Here is an 8081-nt window from a genome sequence, read left to right as displayed (position 1 = left end):
GAGGACCACTAGAGCCTGGCTGATGTACAGTGGGGCAAAAAGTATTTAGTCAGCCACCAATTGTGCAAGTTCTCCCACTTAAAAAGATGAGAGAGGCCTGTAATTTTCATCATAGGTACACTTCAACTATGACAGACAAATTGAGAAGAAAAATCCAGAAAATCACATTGTAGGATTTTTAATGAATTTATTTGCAAATTGTGGTGGAAAATAAGTATTTGGTCACCTACAAACAAGCAAGATTTCTGGCTCTCAGACCTGTAACTTCTTCTTTAAGAGGCTCCTCTGTCCTCCACTCTTTACCTGTATTAATGGCACCTGTTTGAACTTGTTATCAGTATAAAAACACCTGTCCACAACCTCAAACAGTCACACTCCAAACTCCACTATGGCCAAGACCAAAGAGCTGTCAAAGGACACCAGAAACAAAATTGTAGACCTGCACCAGGCTGGGAAGACTGAATCTGCAATAGGTAAGCAGCTTGGTTTGAAGAAATCAACTGTGGGAGCAATTATTAGGAAATGGAAGACATACAAGACCACTGATAATCTCCCTCGATCTGGGGCTCCATGCAAGATCTCACCCCGTGGGGTCAAAATGATCACAAGAACGGTGAGCAAAAATCCCAGAACCACACGGGGGGACCTAGTGAATGACCTGCAGAGAGCTGGGACCAAAGTAACAAAGCCTACCATCAATAACACACTACGCCGCCAGGGACTCAAATCCTGCAGTGCCAGACGTGTCCCCCTGCTTAAGCCAGTACATGTCCAGGCCCGTCTAAAGTTTGCTAGAGAGCATTTGGATGATCCAGAAGAAGATTGGGAGAATGTCATATGGTCAGATGAAACCAAAATATTACTTTTTGGTAAAAACTCAACTCGTCGTGTTTGGAGGACAAAGAATGCTGAGTTGCATCCAAAGAACACCATACCTACTGTGAAGAATGGGGGTGGAAACATCATGCTTTGGGGCTGTTTTTCTGCAAAGGGACCAGGACGACTGATCCGTGTAAAGGAAAGAATGAATGGGGCCATGTATCGTGAGATTTTGAGTGAAAACCTCCTATCAGCACGGGCATTGAAGATGAAACGTGGCTGGGTCTTTCAGCATGACAATGATCCCAAATACACCGCCCGGGCAACGAAGGAGTGGCTTCGTAAGAATTATTTCAAGGTCCTGGAGTGGCCTAGCCAGTCTCCAGATCTCAACCCCACAGAAAATCTTTGGATTGAGTTGAAAGTCCATGTTGCCCAGCAACAGCCCCAAAACATCACTGCTCTAGAGGAGATCTGCATGGAGGAATGGGCCAAAATACCAGCAACATTGTGTGAAAACCTTGTGAAGACTTACAGAAAACATTTGACCTCTGTCATTGCCAACAAAGGGTATATAAGTATTGAGATAAACTTTTGTTATTGACCAAATACTTATTTTCCACCATAATTTGCAAATAAATTAATTAAAAATCCTACAATGTGATTTTCTGTATTTTTTTTTCTGTCATAGTTGAAGTATACCTATGATGAAAATTGCAGGCCTCTCTCATCTTTTTAAGTGGGAGAACGTGCACAATTGGTGGCTGACTAAATACTTTTTTGCCCCACTGTATGTACTTGGGATTCATTATGGGAGTACTTGGGAGTCATTTTTGGGAGTCATTATACTCTAGAAAACTGCTTGCCACTGCATTTTCCGATTTGATCCTTCCTTTTATCAGTGATTAGTCAGCAACTTGTAAAAGCAGAGGGATCACTACATTATTTTCATAAACATATTACAGAATACAATTACAGCTTTCAGACACCCCACATTATGTGCTATTAGACTGTCAGGTCTTGTTCATTTGTGGCAAACTAAAAATTAAGCAATAAGATAATCTATTCTAAATGATTAAAACCTGAGAATAGCCCTTTATGGAATGGTATTGATATTGAGATGTAGAGAGATAGAGAGAGAGAGAGAGAGAGAGGCATTCTTACAACAGCGAGGAGAAATTAGATGATGAAGCAAAAAACTAAAACCACCTGAGCCGGTCTACAGTTACAGGAGAAGAGCACAGCTAAAGATCAGTATACACATCCGTACTCTGTCTTTTTTCTATCATTCCTTTGCCTGCCCTCTCTCTCTCCCATTATGTTCCTGTACTTTGGGATTGCAGTGTGGGGAGTCAGTACAAGTCTGGACCTCACAGCTCATGTCAGGAATCAGGAGTGGACCTACAGGTCTCTACTCTTCTACTTCAGCTGCTCGGCTCAATTGGACCTTTATTATTGTAATTATTAGCTAACCGGTTGGGTACCTGACTGACCTTACTTTGAAAATAATGTCTGGGCATTCAAAAGTAGGCAGCTGCAGGTAATGGCCAGTAAAGCATATTTCTGCTTCTGTTGCAATTTAGTTGCATTGTGATCTATTATTCATTAGGACTGTTATTTCCTGCGTCATGAACTATTTATGGAAAGTCTTTAGGAGGGGGCGTGGGGAACTTTTCATTAACCATCTACACATTTCTATTTCGGATAAAATATATTAGACACACGAGGTACTGTAGGTATATGTTTTTTTTGCCTTTCATCTGTCAGTTAAGTACTTTCTGCTTTTGGTCTAAAACTTCTGCTAAGTGTATGTTCTGAAAATCTGTTGAAATAGGGAAGTTTTCAAGAAGTACTGGGACACTTATCAGTGTGTTGGGACTGGGACAAGTAGATGTGGTCTAAGATGCAGTGGATAGAGCAGAGAGAGGTGTACTTTAACATTAACTTCATCCCAGTTAAAAGCAAGATCAATGCAATAGGAAGTGGAGGGAATTAAAGTAAGTGTGTGTGTGTGTGTGTGTGTGTGTGTGTGTATATGTGTGTGTGTGTGTGTGTGTGTGTGTGTGTGTGTGTGTGTGTGTGTGTGTGTGTGTGTGTGTGTGTGTGTGTGTGTGTGTGTGTGTGTGTGTGTGTGTGTATATGTGTGTGTGTGTGTGTGTGTGTGTGTGTGTGTGTGTGTGTGTGTGTGTGTTCTGCTGTCCGGTCTCCTCCCCAGAGAATAACTGCAGCAGTGCTGGGAACGCTTCCAGACCTGAGGGGGGAAAAAAAACAAACTATTTTACTGCAGAAAGAGAAGGGTGCTGCAGATCTCAGCCTGGGTCTACAGTCATCAGATATGCACGCATGCACACACTCACATGCACCACATTTATCCCTCATACCGTATACATTCAATATACTTATATTCACAACCATGCAGCCTCAAGAGGCACCCCCAGTCTAAAACACACACATCCTTGGATGAGTAGGTGTCCTCTGACGTTACTGCAGCACGGCGTCTGCTCCAGAGGGAGGAGATGAGCACACACCGATTTACTGCAGCCAAAGAGCACGCACAAACACGTATACACTCACATACACACACACCCTCACGTATACACACGCACTATTATAAGCACATTCTAGATGCCTACTTACAAATACGAAGTATATCACTTTGGGCTTATGACATGCAACTGCAAACCAGGCATTCCATCTTGAGGACACACACATGCACAGCTGCACACGCATAGACTTTAGCATAAGTACCGACAACGTTAGCATTACTAGCTAAGTACCTGCAACGTTAACATTAAAGTAAGGGTAAGCCATTAACAGACTGTGACAAGTATGATTCAAGACACTCACAAGATGAATGCATGACCTAAAGTGTTGCAACAGATCACTGATTCCCTCCTTCCTCACACTTTTCCTCTCTCTGTCTCTCGCTCCCTCTTCCTCTCTTTGCCTTTTACTCAAGGTCAAGGTCACTGACTAGAATAAATATTCAAAGAATTGTGTCTCATTTGCTTCGACTTTATAAATGATTCAGTTCTCAACAAAAAAACACAAGAACCTACACTTAGTGTAACTCAATTTCACAGTATATAAAGCACATAAGATCTTTAAAAAGTATATTCAGTGTAGACTGATTAAAATACTGTATCTTGATGGCTTCCTGTGTAATGTATTTATAATGATGTATAAATGTATTTCTGACTGTGTACTGTATGTAAAAGGTAAATCAAAGTTTATGGCAGAGTTCACCAACAGGCAGCCCGCGAGATTATTTTGGCACGCGGTTGGTTTTATTTGCTTGTGGCATGTATTCATGGATGCCAAAGGAAGCCAGGTTTCCCTCAAAAAAATGTACCAAGAAGAACAAAAAACATATAAAATCATTTGTCACAATCAGCCTCATTTGTCAGAGGCTGATTGTTTCTGACTGGAGAAAGCATCCAGGTGAGCGAAACAGTGCCCCTCTGTCTCTGTATGTTAAGACCTTCTATCTGATAAAATGTCTGGTCATAAAGAGCATTTAAACCTTTATTTAACTAGGCAAGTCAGTTAAGAACAATTTTTTATTTTCAATGACAGCCTAGGAACAGTGGGTTATCTGCCTTGCTCACGGGCAAAACAACAGATTTTTACCTAGCTCGGGGATTCGATCTTATAAGGGAGTGTTCTTAAAGTTACCTTAACAGCTTAGTCGGTATTTATAGGGTACTGTTCATAATGTAACCTCATTAGCATAGCAGGTATTTATTTGGTAGCATTTATAGTGTTTGTTTTTTTGAATTTTCATTGTTGGACATAAGACTGTAAAAACACCAGGAAATCAGCTCCAAGTGATTATTATTTTGGAAATCTGTTCTCAAGTATTCCCACGCATGTTAGAGATGCAAGTGATCGTATGCAAATGTAAGCAAGGTTTGAAATGATTATATTTTAGACAAATATATTTGTTTAGGGTTCTTGCGGTCAATTTGCAGTCTATTAGTAATTCTGATGTAATTATGTTCCGGCCCCCCGACCATCAACCCAAGAACAAAATCTAGTTGATGATCCCTGGTTTATGGTGTTGTGTGAATAGAGTCTTCTATTCCACCCCCAGTGTGTGAAGTGTCTACTGAATCAGAGTGAGTATCAATTGGCAGCAGCTTTTATTTCAGCTCAACAAAGCCCTGCAGTCACAGAGCCAGTAGCAGGTCCTCACGTCACTGGGCTAGTCAAAGACACACTAAATCAGCTTTTCTCCATATTCTTCGCTATTACACAACACCTGCTTGCTGACACAACCAAGCCTGGCTTGAACCCAGTTTGTTGATGCGGTTGTCTCTACAACATGAAAGCTACACACATGAAAGATGTGTACAGTAAAAAGTACAAATTATACTTCTGGTGGTGTTTAAAATGGCACGCAACATGACACAAGGGGGCGCCCTCTTTCAGAAAACCGATCATTATCGACAGTGTACGTACGGGTCTCCATCACTACATTAACACACCCACTGCCTTGAATGTTTATATGCCTTATAATCCTGCACCATACTACAGGAAGTGACATTGCTCAATCCGTCTCCAAGGTTAACAGTAGTGTAGCGTGTCATTGTTGCCATTCATTCTTGTGTTTTCTGGTTTAGAAAGTTAGATCTGAGTGAATGAGTGACACACAGTCAGGCAGGATTCTGTGGGTGGACGGTGACATGGTGTGGGGGAATGATAGGCAGCCAATGTTCTGAAGTGATAGGATAAACCATGAATCATACTCCCTTTGTGTCACTGTCATCTCTCCCTTTAATGTCTTTAATGCCCCAATCTCTATACTGTATCTATCTTGTTAAAACAAATGTAGGTTACGAAAGTTCAATGAAAAAGGCTGGTCTGAATGGCTTGTCACTAGTAAGAATAATAATTCACATTGCTTCCTATCTCATCAGCATAGCAGGTATTTATAAGGGAGTGTCCTTAAAGTTACCTCATCAGCTTAGCCGGTATTTATAGGGTAGTGTTCATAATGTAACCTCATTAGCATAGCAGGTAGTTATTTGGTAGCATTTATAGTATTACCCCTTTAGCATTGAAGGTATCTATCGTAATGTTTATAACAGTATAGCAGGTATTTATTGATAGTGTCATGTTATCATTCGCATATCATCACACCTTTATTATTAGGAAATGTGCTGACTGTCACACACCTATTAACTTCAGCCTATAAGCATGGCACGCTAAGGCAACTTCACCACTCTTGCTGATTAACCTATGGGCTCACTCATGCAATAAACACTTTCCTTTCTTTCAACCAATGGGCATAAATCTAGGGGGGTATATGTCAACTCAAACCTTGAGTCTCCCACTTGTTTTGAGCAACAATCTTCCAACGACCTTCCACCTCCACCAACTGAAGGCCCGTAAACAGATTCCCGTTCTCCCAGTGGGGGAGGCAACCAGTCATCAGCATCTGGCTCTGAGGTGCACTTCTCGGAGACGAGGCCTACCCCAAACTATTCCATAAAATTCCATATGGTATTCTGTCTCTGTTGTCATTCAGTTAAGCCTGTGCTTAATTGTACTTCATAGTCTTACAGGCAAGTCTGATTTACAATGTGTATATACACTGAACAAAAATATAAAGCACATGTGAAGTGTTGGTCCTATGTTTCATGAGCTGAAATAAAAAAAACACAAACTTTTCAATACACACAAAAGGCTTATTTCTCTCAAATTGTGTGCGTAAATTTGTTCACATTCCTGTTTGTGAGCATTTCTCCTTTGCCAAGATAATCTATCCACCTGACACGTGTTGCATATCAAGAAGCTGATTAAACAGCATGATTATTACACAGGTGCATCTTGTGTTGGGGACAATAAAGGGCCACTCTAAAATTGTGAAGTTTTGTCACACAACACAATGCTACAGATATCTCATGTTTTGAGGGTGTGCAATTGGCATGCTGACTGCAGGAATGTCCACCAGAGCTGTTGCCAGAGAATTTAATGTTAATTTCCTTACTATAAGCCGCCTCCAACGTCATTTTAGAGAATTTGGCAGTATGTCCAACTGGCCTCACAAACAGGGATGGTGTGTATGGAGTCGTGTGGGCGAGCGGTTTTCTGAACAGAGTGCCCCATGGTGGCGGTGGGGTTGTGGTATGGGCAGGCATAAGCTACGGACAACGAACCAATTGCATTTTATCGATGGCAATTAGAATTCACAAAAATACCGTGATGAGATCCTGAGGCCCAATGTGAGGCCCATTTTTTGTGACCAACAAATGCATATCTGTATTCCCAGTCATGTGAAATCCATAGATTAGGGCCAAATTAATTGATTTCAATTGACCAATTTCCTCATATGAACTGTAACTCCGTAAAATCTATGAAATTGTTGCATGTTGCATTTATATTTGGTGCAAATAATCAAATTAAAAACATCCATTATTGAAAATGAGTAAATAAAATAAATCTCTACCTTATAAGACATACGATAAAATGTGTTTACAAGTACATGTATGATATACGTCTATAGGCCTGATCACCAATGATGATTAGACAGCCTATAAGGAGTGACCTAGCAGTGTGGTGCCAGGACAACAACCTTTCCCTCAACATCAGCAAGACAAAGGAGCTGATCGTGGACTAGAGGAAACGAAGCACGAGCACGCCTCTATCCACATCGATGGGGCTGTAGTGGAGCGGGTCAAGAGCTTCAAGTTTCTCGATGTCCAGATCACTAAGAATTAACATGGTCCACACACACACCAACGCAGTCGTTACTTTACCCCTATCCATATGTACATACAGCATCTACCTCGAACCCCTGAACATCGACTCTGTACTAGTACCCCGTCTATATAGTTATCATCACTAATTGTGTATTTATCCTTCGTGTTATCTTTCTATTATTTTTCTCTCTGCATTGTTGGGAAGGACCCATAAGTAAGCATTTCACTGTTAGTCTACACCTGTTGTTTACTAAACATGTGAAAAATAACATGTGATTTGATCAGGAGAACGCAATTTCCAGTCAACACCATAGGGTGTTATGGGGCTGGCTGGAGGCAGGATTTGATCAGATAGGACAGACATCAGATAACTGTAGAGCCAAAAGGCAGGAGACCTGAACCAGCACCTCGTCTCCAGCTAGAATGGACTGATGATGTCTTCATGTTTGGGCCAGTGACATCTTCATGTTTCTCCTAAACTGAAAGCCATACTTGTGTACTGTAGGAATGAGCGGCAGGATCCACCGGGTAGGACCATATGACCATCTCTCAAACACT

The sequence above is a fragment of the Oncorhynchus mykiss genome, chromosome 12, assembly GCF_057628025.1.
Source record: "Oncorhynchus mykiss isolate SJ-2025 chromosome 12, ASM5762802v1, whole genome shotgun sequence".
Classification (NCBI taxonomy): domain Eukaryota; kingdom Metazoa; phylum Chordata; class Actinopteri; order Salmoniformes; family Salmonidae; genus Oncorhynchus; species Oncorhynchus mykiss.
Note: the sequence above shows the minus strand (reverse complement) of the source record.